Below are 21,741 nucleotides of genomic sequence, written 5' to 3' on the forward strand. Positions count from 1 at the left end.
TGGATTGTCTATTACTGTATAACACACCACCCTAAAACTTACTGCATTCATACAACTGTCATTTTATTTGCTCATTAGTCTGTGAGTTGGCTAGGGCTCAGGTGGATGGTTCTTCTGCTGGTCTCTCGATTATCTAGAGTGGTTACACTAAGATAGTGACTGGGGCTGAAATATCCAAGACAGCTTACATGTCCAGCACCTTAATGGGGACAGTGGAGAGGTTTTGACCTTTCTAACTACATGGCTTGCTTAGTCTTTTTAATATGGCAGCTGAATATCACTAGATATTCTGAGAGATACTTTTATTGGGCACGCCCCAATATGCAAGCACTCATGAAGCTTGTGCTTGCATCATGTTTTCTAATGTCGCATTCTTCCAGCCCAGAGTTGGTGTGGGAGGGCATGAGCATGGGTGTGATCACCAGTAGGCATGATTCCTTAGGGGCCACCAAGATAATATGCCACACTACCATATGGAAGTGACTCATTAAATATTTTTATTGAATGGGAGACTTAAGTTTTCAATGTAGTAGAGTTGATAAAGTTACTTTTATTTTTTTGTTGTTGTTTTTTTTTGAGATAGAGTCTCACCCTGTCACCCAGGCTAGAGTGCAGTGGCATGATCTTGGCTCCCTGCAACCTCTGCCTCCTGGGTTCAAGTGATTCTTCTGCCTCAGCCTCCCAAGTAGCTGGGACTGCCAGGTGCGTGCCACCACACCTGGCTAATTTTTGTGTTTTTAGTAGAGACGGGGTTGCATTATGTTGGCCAGGCTGGTCTCAAACTCCTGACCTCAGGTGATCTGCCCACCGCGGCCTCCCAAAGTGCTGGGATTAGTGTCAGCCACCGCACGCAGCCAATAAAGCTACTTTTTAAAGTAAATGTGCACTCAAGTGTTCCCTTTATTGTTTGTGGTAATATTTATTTGTTTAGATAATCCAGTTGTCCTCTTTTGGTGTCCCAGTTCATACACAGCTAAACATAACTTAAAATTTGTTTGGAATTTGAAAGTACAGAATTTTCCTGTAATTGAGACTTTTTAAACTTTTGTGGTTGGAGAAGGTATTCTATTTTTTGAAAATATCTTTAAGTTTTATGTAAATGGTAAACACTAAGTATTCTTCCCCTCTACTTACAGCCACTCTGGGAACCTGAGACTAGAGAAAATAAAGTTAGTCTCTTGTTCTAAGGAGGGTCTGGTTTAGAAATCTGATTTAGATACAGATAAGTTGCAAGAAGCTTGAGGTGATTGAGTGGAAGATACGATTTTGTTATCAAAGTATGTTTCTGTTTTACAGATTGTATTCATCTACAACTCCTTATTAATATATTTAAGAAGTCATTAACCTACCATTGATTACTTGATATAGAAGGGGAAAGGGTGGTAAAAGGTGAAATAGAATTTTTAATGTTTTTTTTTTTTTGGTTTAGGATTTTTTTTAAATTCTAAGAGTTTCAGTCATTTGGGGACAATCAGAAACAAAAAAATAAAAATAAAGCATTGATGATACTAATACATATCAAGGAAATCATTGCCTGTGACACAGCTTATCTGGAGTCAGTGTTTTACAGATTGGTGAACATCAGCTCATTTTTCCATGGAGAGTAATAGCCTGTCTCTTCCTTTGAAATATTTAAGAAACATTTAGTTTATGAGAAAGCTCTGATAGATGATTGAAATAACAGAACAGAAAACTGATCACACTTAAGCACAGTGCATCTGCATTTACTTAAGTAAGGTACTGAAGTGCAGTGCTTCTCAAACTTCACTGTGCATGCAGAACCCTGGGGCATCTTGTTAAAAGATTCTGATTTAGTGGCTCTGGGATGGAGCCCTGAGGCTCTCTACACAGTGGGAATGCTGTTGGTCTACCAGCAAGTCTTTAGTATAGGTAACCCTGCTGAAGTCTTTGTCCTAGGCAAGAAGCCCACACTAATCCCCTCACCCATTGGGCTGTGGTGGCCTTTCACTTTTGTCATTCACCTCCAGCAGTACAAGTAGAAATCCTTTTAGGATCTTTTCACATGTGCTCAAGTCATTCATCTCACAACTAGAAAATGTTTCTTAATTTAAAACCGTTTCTGGGGGGATGTGGCATTAAGTTCGTTTGTATAAATCTGACATTTGTTAATAGCTGTGATTTGAAAATGAAAAAGCTCTTTGGCTTACATCAAATAGATTAGTCCCTCAGAGATTCCTTATCAAGACCCCCCCATCTGGATATAACAGGACTTCTGTTTCTATCAGATTGTCCACTAAAAACTAAGGTATGTGGAGGGGCCAGCATTAGCTGAGTGCTAGCTAGTGGAAATAGGCTCAGGTCTGTTCACCAGCGTAACTGGCTGGTTGCCTGAGTTACCGCCAGGACTTCATCTGAACCAGGACACCTAGAGGCATGACCATCCTTCTTTTACTCGGGTGGATTCATTTCTTTAGGAATTTGTTTCTTGTGTCTGATTTAAACATATCTCTGGAGGTACTGAAGACTGACCCGCTGTCAAAAAACAAAATTCAACAAAATTAGCTTAAAGATCGAATTGGCTTTCATTTGCTGTTTTAAAGTACAGCAACACCTCATTCTATAAAATACAGTGGGCGTTGCGATGAGCCGAGCAGAGGAGGTTGGTTTTATAGGCAGAAAAGGGCTGAAGAAAACAGTGAACAAAAAGTGATTCATCATTTCAGAGTTATTTTCCTTACAAAGGTTAAAGCAGAGGGGACTTCCTTATCATGCCAGCTAAAACTGGCCTTTTTGAGGATTTGGCTCTTCTCTCTCTCTCTCTCCTGATTTCTTGGAACAACTTAGTTTCCACTTGGTGGCTCGGGACTTCAGCCTGAGTGACTCCATTTTGGTTTGGTCTCTGGGGCCTAGTGCAGGAGCTCAGTCCAAACCAATGGCCTACTATAAATTTTATTTACCACTGCGTTTTTTAAAATACAGAATCTTTACCATAGAATCTTTTCTCCTAGCTTTAATAGAGGCAAGCCATTGTAAGTACAACCCCTTGGTCTAGAGCCCATCCAAATAGTCCTGCCAAAAACCAAAAATTTTTTAATTAGAAAATATTTTTAATTGAAAAACTACATACTGAACTCCACCTGAGAAGACACTGCTGGTGATCTATAGTTGGTGGAACTCATGCTTGAACAAGTTTGCTCACACAGAGGCAACCTGGGCAACAGGAGTGAGGGCTTTGGAGTCAGACAGACCTGGCTTTGAATTCTTGCTCTGCTGTTAGAGCTGTGTGACCTTAGGCTAAACCTGATTTAAATCATTTTTCTGAATCAAATCAAATCTGATGAGGGTTCCCGCTTTTCAGAGTGTGTGGGAAACCCACTCTCGTTACTGCGATCCCTCCCTCCGCCAGAGGGGAAGAGGGACTCCTGACCCCCCTCCGTATGTGGTTGCTCTGTTCATGTCCCTGGCCCAGCCCCCTGGCGTCCTCTCAGAAGGGAACCTCTGTTAGTGCTTCGCAGGGGTTTCCTGCAGAGTGCCCCCAACCCCTTGTTCACTGAGGTCTCCACTCTGACAACACTTTGATCTGGAATCCTGCCTCCTGCACGTGTGTGAGTGGGTCAGGGCTTTTCTCTTCATGGGACCCTAATCCTTTCCCCTCCCAGTTTTGGGGAAACTAACCCCAGGGACTGATTCACTTCCAGCTCTGTTCCCACAGGCCCACAACCTTCACACTCGCAACTCTGGGCTCCAGCACCTCATTCCTTCAGTCTCTGCCTTCAAAACACAAAGGTCTCTGGTTAGTCTACCTCATACCTGGGGAATGCTCCTCTCTTTTTCTAAAACCACAAGAAAAATCTGTTTATAACTACAACCAACATTTATTGTGTGCTTATTACTTGGAGTCAGGCACTATTGTAGAAGACAGTTAAGTGTCTTCAATTCAATTTACATAACAATCCTTATAGGTATAAACAGGAATAATATATTCTACACATATTACGTTATTCCTGTTTATACCTATAAGGAAATTGGGGCTCATAGGATTGGATCAGGAGCCTACAGCTCGTGAGTGGAAGAATCTGAATTTCAACTTAGATCCCTTTATTTAGTAAACCATGGAAACCTGGCTACTGAGTTCTCACTTTGCCAACAACCTGTTTCATCTTGTGTATGTTTCTTAAATATATTTCCCATACCTGAAAAAAATCAACACACAGGAGTTGCATTTCAGAGTATCTTTCCATCTGAAAAATTCGTGGTTCTACTCAACTGCTGTTTTACTTCCATATTTTTAAGCAAGGAAACTGTTTTTAAACTGTAAAGAGTTCAGAACTGCAGAGGCCCCTGGGAAGTGTAGCTCAGTGTGGGAGGAGATATTCAATAACTACTGTTAAAAATTAGTGGTTCTGCAATGAGAGCACAAGGACACAGGGAGGGGAATAACACACCCTGGGAGTGGGGGAGAGCATCAGGAAAAAGAGCTAATGCATGTGGGGCTCAATATCTAGGTGATGGGTTGATAGGTGTAGCAAAACACCATGGCACACGTTTACCTGTGTAACAAACCTGCATGTCCTGCACGTGTATCCCAGAACTTCAAATTAAATTTAAAAAATGTTAATGGTTCTTGGCCGGGTGCAGTGGCTCACGCCTGTAATCTCAGCACTTTGGGAGGCCAAGGTGGGCAGATCATGAGGTCAAGAAATCGAGACCATCCTGGTCAACACGGTGAAACCCCGTCTCTACTAAAAATACAAAAATTAGCCAGGCTTGGTGGTGAGCACGTGTAGTCCCAGCTACTCAGGAGGCTGAGGCAGGAGAATCACTCGAATCCAGGAGGCGGAGGTTGCAGTGAGCTGAGATCACGCCACTGCATCCCTGCCTGGTGACAGAGTGAGACTCTATCTCAAAAAAAAAAAAATAAATATATATATATATATATATGTGTGTGTGTGTGTGTGTGTGTGTGTGTGTGTTTGTGTGTGTATATATATGTATATATGTATTTCTCAAACTGAAGGAGCCTGCAAATACTTGAAAAACCCTGATGTTGACTTTGAGAAATCATGCAGAATAGGGGCCGAATGCAAGAGAAATCGTCTTTGTCTAAATTTTAAATAAAGTAAGATTCTGGAAGCCACACTGATGCTCTGGCTATTGATTGTCCGTGAAATTTTAAGACAGAGTTAAATAAATTCTATGAATACGGTATTAGATTAGTGGTTTCTTTTCTTTTTTTCTTTTCTTTTGTTTTTTTTTTTTTTTTTTTTTTTTGCCTAAGTTTAGATTCTTACCTTTGTACCTAGTACAAGGAAATTACTGAGGAGAATGGTCCAGGAACACATGTATGCAAACATCTTCTCCAGGTCTCTTGCAGCCATAGACTGATGTTTAAGGAACATTAAGAGAAGTTTTCAAACTTCTGGGAAGCAGTGAATCTTTTCATTAACTGAAATCTTACATGAAACTCTACCATATAAAACAGATAAAGTGCTATCTTACTAAGTATAAATTTTTGAAGTTTACACTTACGAGGTTTATTTACGGCCGTGTCAGTAAGAACAATGAGGCTATTACGAAGATAGAAAACTTTTTAAGTCAGGTATTGTTAACTTCTAATAGCTATAGTCACATCATCTTCTGTCTTTAAAAAAATTGTATGCTTTGCTTTAAATACAGGATATTTTTAAAGTCTGTTTTTATAGATAATTGTTTGCAAACCGTAACAGAGTTTTTGGTTTGGTTTAAATACCTTGCCTTGGGATTCCAGGATACATTTTAGTTCAGCCCATGGAAGATAGGGAGTATTTGTTTCAAAGCTGTAAGAAACCCTGTAACTGAACTTAGGAAACAGTTGCTCACATTCCTTATCATAAATCTAGTCATACAGGAAACATCTAATTCTTAGAATAAATATTTACTCTCTCTCAAGTGGGATATTATCACAAAGGACTTTACGGTGCCATGAAAGCAAGGCCGTACAGATGGCCCTGAGCCTTGCCTGGCATTTCATCGAAGCCCACGCTAGGGTGTGGTTTTGTATTCATGTGCTTGCTTGAACAACTTTAGGAGAGGAGACTGTGCAGGCAGGTACTTCTCACAGGGCCGAGTTGGGCCTACAGCTTCCCTCACCAATGTCACACTTAGGAGAAGTTCACATGTGAGTGAGCACAGAGCAGGCAGAGCAGCCTCCTGTGAGGGCTGCAAGGTTGCCCGGCCTGGCCGGGTTTATTGGCACACGCCACATTCATGGGCAGAGATCTGCAGTGCGTGAAAAGTTTGCATATAAACCATTTCAGGTTGTTTTCTTAAATTAAAGCTTAAAAAATATCCAAAATGTATTTGAACATCAGAAACAGATGTTTGTGGTATCCTTGGAGCACTTCCATAGGAGTCTTTTAAAAAACAGCCTGATTTTTACTAGATGCTTGGTTTACGTTAGGAAGAATGTGTGGTTCCCTGTGGAATACAGGGAAGAAGTTAGGGACAAGTTGGTAGTGCAGATGAGAAAAATAACTACAATTCAGAAAATGAATTTGTGTACAAGAAGAAAGAACAAAGTACCTTTGAGTACAAACTGGGGAGTGACCTCTTCTGGCCAGAAAGCAGGGAATATTTCCTGGAAAAGAAGGCATTTGGGGAGGACTTTGAGTACGCAGAGGACTTGGATAGGAGACTGTTGGGAGAAACGGTGATGTCCTAGGGCATGTTACCTATTGGGAGAGTATAATTTTAGGGGGAAATTACGTAGACATCACTTACTTCTTAAACCATTTATTACCTTCTTCATCAGGTATATTAGCTCTACTGCATATGCATTTTGAAATATAATCTTCAAAAAGACCATTCTCTATATATACAACTTAAGCATGCCTGAGGTCTCTTTAAGTTGTTACTCTCTGGCAGACATTTACTTGTTCACATTTAGACTTTTAATGCGATAATTTTGCCTAACTTGGCTGCCCCTTTGATACCTACATGCGTCATACCCTAAACCTAGCATCTGCAGGAGTGACAGCCATTCATTGATTCATTCGTTCACCCACGCTGGCAATATTGAGCATTTATTTATGTGCCAGGTCCTGGAGAGTTCCAGGTACCCAGCAGGGAACAAGTCAGAACTGGACAGGTGAATCAGATGCCTGGAAACCACCTGAAGTTCTTATCATTAAACTGTACTGAAAAAGATAACAATGCAACTTTTCCTACAGGGCGATAACAGCATAAAGTGAACGCCTCCCAGAAGCTTGTACATTTTAACAGGATCAAAGCTTTGCCTAGAACTGCTTCTAATCAGGCTCTGTGTGAGAGTGAATTGTGGTTTGAGCCTTGGGACTTTTCCAGCCCTCCTAAAATTATATGGCTTTTTAAGCAGCAGGGTTGGTAGTGTCTCATCTGTACTTTGAGGTTGAGACTGGCTCTGATAGTATTCCTTTCAAGAAAGTAGCTTAAATAAAACTGTACCGCATTGGGAAAATTAATTAGATATACCATGACTGAAATAAGCTCTTTTGAGGGACAGGACGGCAGAGCACAGAGAAGGGAGTATAGCAGAGTGGGAATGCACAAACTACCTGGGTGCACCACCTGGCCCTTGGTCCTTGGGTGAGTCACTTAACCTCTTCGTGCATCTGTAAAATAATATTAGGACAATAATATTAGTATCCGCCTCAAAGGATTGTTGCGAGAGTCAAATAAGTCCATATAAACAGAGCATTTAGAATGGTGCCTGCTTTAAAGTAAGCATTATAATTAGCTATTATTTCTATTAGCTATGCATTTGTCCAGCGTGTCAATTTTCTGAGACTATATAGTGGATACAAGGTAAGAATGGTTGGGAAGCTAGATGAGAGTGGTTAATTTTTTTCTTCCTCTTCTTGTCACTCCCTACCCGCCTGCCCCATAGACCCCAGAGTTATTTGTTTCATAAGGCTATAACATCATATTTGAATGTACGACCTTGAAAAATCCTGATTAAGTAGTTCTGGGCAAAGCTCTAATGGTTGGAAAATAAATCAGGCCTCCCACACATACCTGCTCAGCCAAGAATTTGTTTGCCCCAGAAACTGTGGGTGGGCGGGAATGGAAGCAGGCACACGCCCAGGCTATGCGAACTCTCTGTTCTCGCTGTAGACTGTGTTGTCACCCTTCTCCTGCAACTCGCCGGTGCTTTCTGGGCATTTCTTTGCATTCTCAATTCTAGAAAAATATTTTCCTTTTAAAAAACACGTTTTCTCTTTTTTCTCCGACTCCAAGAACTGCCACTGCTCCCCTGTTTGTTTTCCACAGTTTGGCTCTTTATTTGCCCCTTGGTATTGCACGTACATAAATATCTGCAAGCCCAGAGGGCAACATACAACGTACGGTGTTGAACAGTAGGGCTCCCTACATGGTTCCTGAGTTTCGAGGTCTTTGGCAAGACTCTCTGGAAGTCCGTGAGTTTCTGTTGATTCCTGTAGCCAGGAATAGAGGCCTCTCGCCTTCGCACTGGGCCAGAGCTTGAGCCCCTCCCAGTTCTGGAGGCCAGGAGTGGCTGCAGGGCATCTCCCGTCTGCATCCTGGGGGGATTTGTGGGAGTGTTTCAACCCAGGGCTTCAGAGAGGTGCCTGTGTTCCTCTTCCTGTGAAGCAGGCCACATTGGGCCTTGCAGGTCTGTTTGACACTTAGTTATGGGTTCCTGGCTTGTTTAGCGTTTTTCTTGTTAGCCCGGTAAACACTGAATCCCGTTGTCCTAGTTAAGTCCTCTCCTTGGGGCAGATGTGCGTTTCTTTCCTCTGTAGAACAGGTGAGAGTGGGGCCTCTCCTGTGGTAGGTGGTGTGGGATAGGGTGGCAAGAAGGCTCTGCAGGTTGGAAAGCTCCCCTGGGCAGAGCTGAGCCTAGAAAGTTTAACTTAGGCACTCTGAGCCCTGACTCATTACCATCAGTTGCTGTTTCCTCAGAGGCCACTCTAAAGGTGACCATGAAACTGCAGGCACTGAGCGAGCTCTCAAGAGTTGCTCTTTTTCCTCTATCTTCTTCCCAGGTTGTGAACTCCAGGTTTATTGTAGGGATAGTGGATGTTGGATAAATCTTTCTTTCTCTTTTTTTTTTCTTTTCTTTTTTTGAGACAAGGTCTCACTCTGTCGCCCAGGCTGGAGTACAGTGGTACAATCTTGGCTCACTGCAGCTTTCACCTCCTGGGCTCAAGCCATCCTCCTCCCTCACCCTCCCAGGTAGTTAGGACTAAAGGCATGTGTCACCTCACCACACCTGGCTAATTTTTTATTTTTTGTAGAGGCAGGGGTCTTGCTATGTTGTAGGCTGGTCTGAAACTTCTAGGCTCAAATGATCCTCCTGCCTTGGCCTCCCAAAGTGCTGGGATTACAGGTGTGAATTCTTTCTAATAAGTTAACCAGACTTCAAAATGAGGAACTAGGATTTGGCGGTCTTTGCCCTATGGTCAGAATCTGGATGAATCTTCCTAAGAGACAGCATCCTTCTCCCTCATGGCTGAGGAATCTTGGAGGCAGCAAGAATTTAGTTTGAATTTTGCCATTTTATTTCCCCTCTAATTTGCTCAAATATAAGAAAGAACTGGCAAAACAAGCAAAGATTTTGTTTTGAAAATTAGACCCTATGTGCAAACAGCCTCAAATCAAGAGTAACCACCAGACATCTTATTTCTCAGCATGTTTGCTTTTGTTCTTGCTGCAGCCATCCTGGTTGGGTGATACATGAATATTTTTCATTTGGAAGTAGATTCATATTCTGTGACATGGAACACAGACCACTTTGTACTGCCACTTTAAAACCTGTCAGATGAGGCTGGGTGTGGTGGCTCATGCCTGTAATCCCAGCACTTTGGGAGATCACTTGAGGTCAAGAGTTCGAGACCAGCCTGGCCAATATGGCGAAACCCTGCCTCTCCTAAAAATACACATACACAAAAAATTAGCAGAGCATGGTGGCGCACACCTGTAATCCCAGCTACTCAGGAGACGGAAGTGGGAGAATTGCTTGAACCTGGGAGGCAGAGGTTGCAGTGAGCCGAGATTGCACCCTGGCACTCCAGCCTGAGCAACAGAACGAGATTCTGCCTCAAGAAAAAAGAAAAGAAAAGAAAATGGGCTGGGGCCACACATGGTGGCTCATGCCTGTAATCCCAGCACTTTGGGTGGCCAAGGCAGGAGGATTGCCTGAGCCCAGGAGTTTGAGACCAGCCTGGCCAACATGGTGAAACCTTTTCTCTGCTAAAAATACAAAAGAAAAAAAGAAAATTAGCTGAGCATGATGGCGTGTGCCTGTAGTCCTAGCTACTTGGGAGGCTGAGGCAGGAGAATCGTTTGAACCTGGGAGGCAGAGGTTACAGTGAGCCGAGATCGTGCCACTGCCACTCCAGCCTGGCCGACGGAGTGAGACTACATCTCAAAAAAAAAAAAAAAAAGTGTCAGATGAAGTCAATATGATACAGTCTGCGGCTGGCCAATTTGCTGCACCATCCTGCCTTTTTTCCATTTTATAAATACAGCATTTTATTGAAAAGATCTGCTAAAATCAGTTTTAAGATCTGATTTATGAATTGATGTTAGACCACAAGATGTCTGCTAATGTTTCTAAAACTGCATCTTGAAGCTATTTTTTTTTAAGTCTCATGAAATAAAGACCTTCGTTCACTCCTCCTAGACTATGGTGTTCTCATAATAGAGAAGGTCCACCGTGTTTCTCTCTGTAGTAACACAACGAAATGGAGCTGGCAGTTCACACGCACATGACTCTGACACCCAGGATGTGGAGGCTGCAGCCTCCTTCTTTAGGCCTCGTCCCTACAGCAGCCCAGGTTGGCCTTGGTGTCCAAAGAGTCCAGAAGCCATTCTGTTGTCCCTCAGGGCAGTAGTCCACGATAGAAAGTGGGACTAAAGGAACCAGGCTGCTGGGAAGGTGAGTTTCGGAGTGTGCTGATAGGCCCCACGTTGGGGAAGAATGGGGAGACAGCAAGGACAGCCGGGAGGTGCCGGTGCTGACTCGGTGCCCTATGCACCAGCAGAACCCAGCTCTGTGGCTCGGGTGTTGGTTCTGGTGATGGAGGGAAAGGTGCCGATGTGCCTGATGCCGATCATTTCGAATAGTAATGAGCGTTGTTAGCAATGGCTCTGTAGTTCTCAGATGTATTCACCTACATGCCATGCCCCTGAGAAGCCCCAGTCAAATGGCCCTTGATGGAAGTGACCACAGAGCCCAAACATGTCATGTCTTGAAGTAGGTTGTTGCCTTGGGTGTTAGAGTGTAAGAAAATGAACAAATGGTAAAATAAAACTTCCCAACCAGGCACGGTGGCTCACGCCTGTAATCCCAGCACTTTGGGAACCCAAGGTGGGTGGATCACCTGAGGTTGGGAGTTTGAGACCAGCCTGACCAACATGGAGAAACCCCGTCCGTACATAAAATTAGCCGGCCATGGTGGAGAATCGCTTGAACCCAGGAGGCGGAGGTTGCAGTGAGCCAAGATTGCGCCACTGCACTCCAGTCTGGGCAACAAGAGCGAAACTCTGTCTAAAATCAATCAATCAATCAATCAGTCAATCAATCAATCTTCCCTAAGGCTTGCCTGAATTAGGGAAAGTTTGAAGACTCACTTCACTTTCTGGTATTCAGTGTTCTAACATAAAGGCTTACAAAGTGTTGCTAGGTAGTATTGCCAGTAGAGGCCCCTGTGCTTGTTTTAATGATACAGAGTTATTGGCAAAGTGCAGTGAAATGCTGTGGACCCATTTTCTGCAGGCATCTCAGTAACTCTGAACGATGGTTTTTTGAGACTTTATTTACACTGCTAAAAACTATGACATATATATGAGTAAAAGCAAAATATTGGGACTATTTCTAAACAGCTAAATAACAATAAATGGATTGTAAACATACATAAAATAACCTTAATGAAGGCCACAGTAATTCATGTCTTTCTGTGTAGAGTAAGTTCATTCAAATCAACATTCCTGTCAGTATCAGAGTTCCTTCTACCGTATGCATAGCAGATGATAATTTAGGCATCATCATCTCTTTACCTGCCTCCCCTCTTCTTCCTTCCTCCCATCATCCAGTGTGTGCTGTGTCCAGGTCACTATGGTCAGCACTGAGGATACACAGGGAAATAGCACGTGATCCTGCCCTCAGAGACCCGACAGTCTAGATATTGACAGCAGAGGGAGATGGTGCAGGGGAGAAGTATGCTGAGCGGGTAAGAAGCAGGCTAGCCACTCTGCTTGGAGGAGAGAGAGCACAAGATTCACAGAGGAGGTTGGGTTTTCAAGTTTGCAGGGATGGCCCAGAAATGAAAAGTGTTGTAGGCACAGCCCATGTGATATTTGCAGTCGTGAAGCTGTCTGGGGAGTGGCATCCGGCTTGGCATGTTTGCAGTGTATGGTACTGGAGAGGAACAGGGTGGCAGGTGGAGACTATCTCAGGAACTATGGGAGCTCCTTACTTCGCAAAAAGAGAAGTTCTGTGTCTGAGAAGTGTATTTTGTTAGAAAGTATGTCTGTATCACAGACCACTTCTTTACTGCCACTTTAAAACCTGTCAGATGAGGCGGGGCACAGTGGCTCACGCCTGTAATCCCAGCACTTGGGGAGGCTGAGGCGGGCGGATCACCTCAGGTCAGGAGTTCGAAACCACCCTGGTCAATGTGGTGAAACCCATCTCCACTAAAAATACAAAAATTAGCCAGGCTTGATGGCATGCCACTGTAATGCCAGCTACTTGGGAGGCTGAGGCAGAAAAATCACTTGAACCCAGGAGGTGGAGGTTGCAGTGAGCTGAGATCTCGACACTGCACTCCAGCCTGGGCGACAGGACAAGACTCCATCTCGAAAAGAAAAACAACAACAACAACAAAGGAAGGTATTTTCCTATATTGTGCCCAAGTCCATCTCCATTTCCTTTTATAATTATTCTTCTTGAGATGGAGTCTCACCCTGTCACCCAGGCTGGAGTGCGGTGGCGCGATCTCGGCTCACTGCAGCCTCTGCCTCCCAAGTTCAAGTGATTCTCCTGCCTCAGCCTCCTGAGTAGCTGGGACTACAGGCGCGTACCACCACGCCCAGCTAATTTTTGTATTTTTAATTGAGACGGGGTTTCGCCGTGTTGGCCAGGCTGGTCTCAAACTCCTGACCTCAGGTCATCCGCCCACCTCTGCTTCCCAAAGTGCTGGAATTACAGGTGGTCAGCCACTGTGCCCAGCCTCTCCTTTTCTGTTTTACCTTTGGGTTCAAGCCACAGGAGCCACACAGAATGAGTCGGCCTGCTCTCTGCCACGTGCCTTTGTATGTAGGTGGGGTTGTGCTTCTTCAAATCTTGCCCCAAGCTGTGTATACCTTTGTTTATCCTCCTTAATAGATGTTGGCTAGTAGTTTTTTTCTTTATGTAACTCAACGGTAATTCTTGTTGGTCCTTTCAGAGTCTATAAACAATTGATTGTGATCTCCCTGATTTATCTTATAGATCTCCAAAGCAGTTGTTGCCACTGTAGCCTCTTGTCTGTTGGCTTCCTTTCTGCCAGGTCCTCCCTCTGTGGTTTTACAGGATTCCCAAGGGATAAGAACAATCATGGGTGTTAGACCAGACTCTCCTTTGCTTACTGACTTACATTCAGCCTTTTTTCACTACACTTCTTCCTTTGGTCATCTTAGGATTTCAGAGAAACAAAAAGTAGGTCATGCTCACAAATATGCTGGGGATCCTTTTGTTTTGTTTTGTTTTTGAGACAGAGTCTCACTCTGTTGCCCAGGCTGGAGTGCAGTGGCACAATCAGGACTCACTGCAGCCTCCATCTCCCAGGCTCAGGTGATCCTTTGCTGGGTATCTTGTCATAGAGAAGCAGTATTTTTTTTTTTTTTTAAACCTCACCACTGTTATCTTTTGTACTTCAGAAGCAAACTAAGAAAGAAATACGTGTCTGAAAAATGTTAATAAAAATGAATTAGGATGAACTAAAATAGCTCAGAAGAGTTGAGAGACGTATGTTATAGCACAGGCAATATTGTCATAAGAGTTATCTATATAAGAATCTGCTTTTTAACAGGCTTGCAGGCAGCTCCTGTGCACCTGGGAGTTTGAAAAGCTCTGCTCTAGTGGACAATTGATATTCCCTGAGTCACCATGAGTGACTGATCTGTTGGTAGCTCTGTTCAAGAGAAGCTAAACAAATATGGCATATCAGCCATAAGAGTCAAATGTTGAGAATCACAGTTTAATTTTGTTTGCAGCTACACACCAGGCCAAGTCATCATGTTTGACTAAACAGCAATGTTCTGATTAGGGGAGGACGTGGCTTTGTCTCCCAAACAGATGAGAGTCATGAAGAGCTGCTCCCCTGCCCTGGAGTAGGATGGTTTCCATGACGACAGTTCTGCACACTGAGCTTCCCCCCCCCCTTTTTTTAAGTCCCGTGTTAATCAACAATGCAGAGACTAAAAAGGGTACTTTATTTCATTTTTAAAGAATTTCGCCATGTCTAAATTTTACTTTACATTATATTATCATCATATGTGTCTCTGAGAGAAAGTCTTCGTGCAGCAAAGTGTGGTTTTGTGAGTGATGGGCCAAACATTTCTTCATCGATCTCAAACTGGCGCAGCTGAAACATTTCAGGGTTAGCCCATACTGACCTAAGCTTGGTTTTAAGGATACAGTACTTCTCTTTGGTGTTTGTCCTGCTGTATATCAATAGGTCTTCAAGTGGAAAACCTTTTGTTACACAGAGTCGTTAACTGCCATGGTCATGTGTATGGAATGATCTTTCTGCTCACCTAGGGGAGAAGTCTCTTCTTTTCACAGTAGATTTAAAATGCTAATATATGGTGGTGACCAGTATAAGAAGCACTTGTATGTTAAGTTCTTTTATAATGTGATGCAAAAGTTTGATTTGCTTGACCTTTTGCACTCTCTATAAAGATCATCTATTACTTTTTTTTTTTTTTTTTTTTTTTGAGACAGGGTCTCGCTCTGTTGCCCATGCTGGAGTGCGGTGGCGCGATCTCAGCTTGTTGCAGCCTCTGCCTCCTGGGTTCAAGCAATGCTCCCACCTCAGCCTCCTGAGCAGCTGGGATTACAAGGGTACACCACCACATCTGGCTAATTTTTGCATTTTTAGTAGAAACAGAGTTTCAGCATGTTGGCCAGGCTGGTCTTGAGTTCCTGACCTCAGGTGATCCACCTGCCTCAGCCTCCCAAAGTCCTGGGATTACAGGCGTGAGTCAACATGCCCAGCCTGATCATCTATTACTTCTGTAGCAGATTAAAACCCACTAAATTTTCTTTTCTAAAAGTACTAATTAAAACAAAAAGCGTGGTTAGTGAGAAGAGCATTAAGATCGCTAAGATCAGCCCTTAGGGAAGTGAGAGTTAGCTCCAGGGCCTTTGCTTCAAGCTCTGCGAAGACCCCAACAACTCTGTTTCAGCACCTGTGCTGGCGCACCTAGTCCAAGCCCTTGTCCTCTCCTAGCTGCATTGTCCCAGTAGCCTGGTCACTGGCCTAGCTGCCTCCTTGCCTTCTTTTCAGTTTATTCTCAACACAGCCAGATCACGTCGCTGCCCCTCTCCAGCATTCCATGGGGCAGGGTGCTGCATGCATCACCTCAGTTGAATTCCGTGGCTCTCAGAATCAAAGCCAACAGTCTTTAGTGCTGGACTGTGAAACCCCTTGCTCACATCTAGGATCTCACCTCCTATTACTGTTCCCTCATATGCCCCAAGACAGGCCGTGCTTCAGCCTCAGGCCCTTTGCACTTGCTGGTTCCTCTGTCTGGAACTGCCCTTCCCAAGATGTCTGCATGGGTCTCTTCTCCACAGTCTTCAGATCTTTGCTCATACGGCAGTTTCTCAGGGAGACTTTCCTTGAACGCCCTATTTAAATGTTGACTCCCACCCCCTACCCCTAACACACACACAGTCTCTGTCACCCTCTCTTGCTTTGCTTTTCTTCATACCACGTATTGTCATCTGATGGGTTTTATCTTTTACTTTAGTATTTATTGTCAGTCTCCTTCCAGAATGTTAACTTCTTGAAAAGGCCTTTTGTTTCGTTCAGTGCCTATCCACACCACCTGGAATGAGGTGCACACTATTTGCAGTGCACACAATTTTGAAAGGGTGAATGAAATTGACCCTCTTTAACCCCATAACTAGATATGAATTTAGAGCCAAATGTATTATGAGGTTTCTTCCCACCGGTTTTGTTCTATCACATAAGAAGATTGAAATGTTAGAACGTCGTATAAAAATCAACCACAACTGTGAGCCACTTAAAACACTCTATGCAGTGAGTTAGGAAATGCCCATTAATTGTTGGTTTGTTAGGCAAATGGGAGAGCACCACACTCAGTGCACGCTGGGTCTCCTGTGTGCCAAGCATGCGGGGCAGGCCCTGGCGATGGGAGGGGCAGGGAGTGGGGCCTCCTCCTAGGATCTCACATTGCCTTGCTGTTGCCCCCTGGTTGTGGTGGCATCCCGCAGCAAACCCAGGATCTCACGCACCCTCCTCTGAGAGCCACTGCTTTGGTCTGTGTGTGTATGTGTATCCACTCGTCAGGGTTGTTTCACCAAGGACTTCCTTTGGCTGAAATTTGTTTTCCTTTTTGTTTATAGTGTTTCTTAGTAACCCACTGCTGTGAGTCCTCTCTGCTGGGTTGCTACCCAAATGTGTCTTGAACTTTGTGCTATTTCTTTTTTAAGATCTGAAGATTTATTTTGGCCATGGAAGTGTAGGACACAAAAATTTACAGAAGTGAATGTAGACAATGCCCATCGAATTACTGGTGACCCAGTGGTGGGGGCGCACAATGTGGGGGATGGAGCCCCTTCAGCAGAGCCCCGTGTCCCTGTTTTTGGAATCAATTTGGCAATAGATTCTGAAAGCCCAAAGCCACCATTCATTCAAGAACATATCTGTTGAGTAGTCACTGCCAGGGAACATACTAATAAAATGAGCTCAGTGTCCACCCTCATGGAGCTTCTTATAGTCTAGTGAGAGAGAGGGATCTAAATTAAATAAATGCGTAATGCGTAGTTACATGTAGTTACAAACTGTTCAAGTGCTCTGGTGGAGAAGGTCAAGGTGTCCTGGGAGCTTAGCATAGGGGAATTTGTCCTAGTCGTGGGATCATGTAACTGGAGTGAGAACGCACAGGTTCCTGGGTAGGCATGTATGTCGGGGGAGGGAGGGCAGAATGTGTGCGTTAATTTTCAAGGAGAGAAAATAAGGTGTGCAAAACCTCTGAGGTGTTGATGGATCTCGTTTATTCATAGGAGTGAAAGGAGACCAGCGTGGCTGAAGTGAGAGGATGACAAGGGAGAGTGGTGCATGGAGCGGGCAGGGCCGCAGCAGGGCCAAGAGTCATCCCCTACGTTTATCATAGACCAATGCAGAGCACTAAAGCGGGGGTTTAGGCAGGGCTCAGCCACGATCTGTTTTCTATTTTAAAAGGTTTCTTTTGTGCCAGGCATGGTGGCTCATACCTATAGCCCAGCATCTCGGGAAGCTGAGGCAGGAGGATCACTTGAGGCCGGGAGTTCCAGGCTAGCCTGGGCAACATAGCAAGACCTACAAAAAATAAAAAATGAGTGGGCATCGTAGTGCACACTTGTACCTTATCTCAGCAACTTGGGAGGCTGAGGTGGGAGGATCGCTTGAGCCCTCGAGTTTGAGGCTACAGTGAGCTATGATTGTAGTACTGCACTCCAGCCTGACTGACAGGGGGACCCTGTCTCCAAAACAAACAAAGGGTTTACTCTGGACACGTGCATAATGAATTGGAAGGGAGGAAGTGTGGAAGCTGGGAAAACAGCAGGAAGTGTTTTGTGTTTGTCCAGGACAAAGAACAATGGCAGCCTGGACTAGGATGGTGGTGGTGGTGAAGGTAGGATAATGCTTGGCTAGAGATTGTTTTGGAGGCCATTGGCATCTAGGTGGTGACTGCTCCGATATGCTCACTGAGCAATCTGCCGTTAATTTGCCCTAATCTTTGCCTGCCTGTGAGGTGCCTATGCCTAGGATTTACTGGCTTCCAAACTGGATGGAGCAAGTGTCCAGGATATCTGACAATTGCATTTTTCATTATAAGTGAATACTTCACCATTTGGGCCTTATCAGTCTCTTAAGAGCTTTGTTAGCATGAATCGGTATTGATCAATGTGATCATCTCTGGTACCTTAGAGAGACGTTTGGAGCCAGAGATTTCAGGGACAGAACCTAGACACTCATGAGTTCCCAAAGGTAAATGTCACCTGCCAGAGATTATGAACAATTACCTTTTCTGGGGAATAACCTCTTTTTTTGACAAATGCTTTCCATTATTTTTTTAAAATTTTAAGTAAATCTTCAAAACCAAATCCACCAATTGTTTCTATCTTTAGAACAGCAATTATTTCACGTAGTGAGGAAACATAGTGACCACCTGAAAAAGAACTTGAAGGAGTGTGGTTTGAAAAGGCATATCAAATGTAGAAGGATTCAGAGTCCAGGAGCGTCTTATTCTAAGTTGTTTCCCTGTGCATCTTTTTATTGTGTCACCTTAATTTCTTTTGAAGCCACAAGTTATTTGTTTTTCAAATCTCTTATTATCTGTGTATGTAGTAATTATGTTTTCTTAAGATTCTATTTAGGAACTCAGTAAAATTAGGCAGCTGAAATAATTGGCTAAAGTTCAATGAAGCCTTTTTGGCACTCTGAGTCTGGAAAATAGCAAATAATAATGTAAAACATTTTGTGTGCATTTGTACCTATTCTCTAATGATATTTTCCTCCTATTTTGCAGGAGGAAAATGGAAGAAGCAGTGATACTTTTAGTGAAACAGAATAAACCACTGAACAGGTAACTGAGATGAGTAGTTGTATATACATTTATTAAATAAGTTAATAGGCCGGGCGCGGTGGCTCACGCCTGTAATCCCAGCACTTTGGGAGGCCGAGGCGGGCGGATCACAAGGTCAGGAGATCGAGACCACGGTGAAACCCCGTCTCTACTAAAAATACAAAAAATTAGCCGGGCGCGGTGGCGGGCGCCTGTAGTCCCAGCTACTCAGGAGGCTGAGGCAGGAGAATGGCGTAAACCCAGGAGGCGGAGCTTGCAGTGAGCCGAGATCGCGCCACTGCACTCCAGCCTGGGCGACAGAGCGAGACTCCGTCTCAAAAAAAAAAAAAAAAAATAAATAAATAAATAAATAAATAAGTTAATATTTGGAAATGCCTAGAATAGTACATGGCACATAGTAAACAGTACATAGGTGTTTGCTGTTACTAAGTTCTTTTAAATGTACGTAAGCCCCAAATAAACCAGTTATACAAACCAAAAATACCCAACAAAAGCAAACTCTCCTCCTAAAGCAAGTGTGAACATCATTGGTAAGTTCTGACATGGCCTCTGTAAAGCCTGTTGTCGTGGCTCTGAGAAACGTACCTTAAAACCAACCTCTTTGAAACGTCTTCATCTTTGAGCACCCTGTGTCCTTGAGCACCCATTCATTTTTGTCTTTGACCTTCCAAGGGTCAGATTGGTTTCCAGTTTGAAACCGAACAAACTTCTTTAAAATTCTTGAAGACGTAGTTCCCGGGGAGCATAGCGTAGCTTCCAGGTGGCTACTGAAATGGCTGACAGTTACTAAAGATGGTGAGGATGGAGTTAAAAGCAGCACAGCACTCCCATTTTCTGATGATGGCAGGTGATATCCTTGGAATAAGAAGCTCCAAACTATCATGCCTGCTTAGGCACTAACTTCCTGTAATTGTAATCAAACTGTTGGCATTGCTGAGACCTACTGACACCTTCAGCAAACGTTAATAAGGGGCATATTACGTGTCCAGTCCTCTACTTGGTGATGGGATTTGACGTTCAATGGATTATCTTTCTGCTCACTCCACTCCCATCTTTCTGGATCTTCACCAGTTCCTGCCCAGATAGATGCTGTAGGTCCTGCCATCTGCCTCGTCCCCAGCCTTGCTGTCTCTCCTGCCAGCTCCCCTTCAGCCCCTTTATCCAGGGTGTCATACCTTTATTCAGGGTGGGAAAAGATGCCACAGATGGGGCTGAGAGTCGCATCTGGTAGTTAGATTTTTCTCTCATGGCATTCATGTTGCATCTTCCTCAGCCCTGACTTCTGCTTCATAATTTACATAATTAATTTTAAATATGATGTATGTTTTACCATGTCTCCCTTCGGGGATTTTGGGATATTACCTTTGACAGTTACGTTTCTGTTTTGGAGGTCTTGCAGCTGGCATTATTAGCATGAGGGAGAGGTGGGGCACTGGGGGTGCACTGAACATCTCCATGGCTTTCAGACCTTTTTAATTGAACCCCCAGGAGGGAATACCTGTTACCTTAGGGCCCAGCACACATATTTGTACATGTGGGTATGTGGTTTCCTGAAGTAAGACCTTTACTATGTGCAAGCTGGGATAGAATTTTTTATATTCTATCACTTTTCTTTTTCCTTTTTCTCTCTTTTAAATGTTCATCATCATCGGCAAAGTGGATTTCTTAACCTGCTATTTGGTTGTCCTTTGACAAACTTGCAGTATTTCAGTGCTATGGTAGGGATGCATGGTTTCTTGCTTTTCTCCCGATATTCTTCTCTAACTTGTCCAGCTTTTCTTTTTTTTTTTACCCCTGAAAATGCCTCGAACCTGCTTTAACTTTATTCTTTATGTGCCAAGCGCTCTCCTTCCTTTTGTAATAAGCTTCTGTTTCTATTTTCTCACCTACTGTTCCCTCAACTTTCTGTCTGAACTTAAACATTCTTCTCCTGATCAAAACCTAAGAATCCTTTTGTTTACCATTTTGAATAAGATCAGTCCTTCTGTGCTGTTAGATACCTGGTTATCTCTCGGTTGGTGCTATGGGTTGTAGAGAGACATCTACTGGCCTAAGTGTAGTATTGCATTGTTTTTCTATGCTGAAGTTCATTACCCTGTCATTTTTTAGTACCTTAAACTTTTAGAGTTGCAGTACACAGTGCAGTGTACACAGTGCAGTGCAGGTGAGCTTGTGTACTGGAATGTGTCGAAGTCATCTACCTAATCTCTTCAAACATTTTTAGCATTTAGCTCAACATCTAATTAACTGAAATGTAGTCACACATTATAACCCAGTTTAAGGAGCTGCAATCTAGTAGGAGAAAAGGATTTCATGGTAAAACCTGAGTCCTCACCTTCACGTATTTTCTAATGAGACTGCAAAATGACAGTTAAGTAGAGGTTTGGATCCGTTTAAAACTTTTGGAAATAATTCACTCTTCCAAGATAAATGAGAACCTATTTTTTTTATTTGTATAAATTTAAAAGGTACAAGTGCAGATTTGCTACATGGATATACTGTGTAGTAGTGAAGTCTGAGCTTTTAATGTAACCATCACCTGAATAGTGTACATTGTACCCATTAAGTAATTTCTCATGCCAACCCCCTCCCACTCTCTCACCCTTCCAAGTCTCCAGTGACTGTTATTCCACACTCTATGTCCACGTGCACACATATTTAGCTCCACTTATCATTGAGAACATGTAGTATTTGACTTCTTACTTCTGAATTTTTTTTTTTTGCTTAAAATAATGACCTCTAGTTCCATCCATGTTGCTGTAGAAGACATTATTTCATTTTTTATGGCTGGGTAGTATTCCATTATATATATGACCACATTTTTTTCATTTAGTCATCAGTTGATGGACACTTACATTGGTTCCATAACTTTGCTATAGTGAATAGTGCTGTGATAAACATATGACTACAGGTATCTTTTTATATAATGATTTAATTTTG

General features: G+C 43.3%; 1 long non-coding RNA gene across 50 annotated transcripts in view; it reads left to right on the forward strand.

Moving 5' to 3' along the window:
• The window catches only part of LOC126949729 (uncharacterized), a 201,003-nt gene that overhangs the window by 102,938 nt on the left and 76,324 nt on the right, over nt 1-21,741 (forward strand). For all 50 annotated transcript variants that reach the window (XR_007723927.1, XR_007723926.1, XR_007723924.1 and 47 more), the window contains exon 4: nt 18,745-18,801. This is a non-coding gene — a long non-coding RNA (uncharacterized LOC126949729). The remainder of the gene's footprint in view (nt 1-18,744; nt 18,802-21,741) is intronic.

This window comes from Macaca thibetana, chromosome 3, assembly GCF_024542745.1.
Source record: "Macaca thibetana thibetana isolate TM-01 chromosome 3, ASM2454274v1, whole genome shotgun sequence".
Lineage (NCBI taxonomy): Eukaryota > Metazoa > Chordata > Mammalia > Primates > Cercopithecidae > Macaca > Macaca thibetana.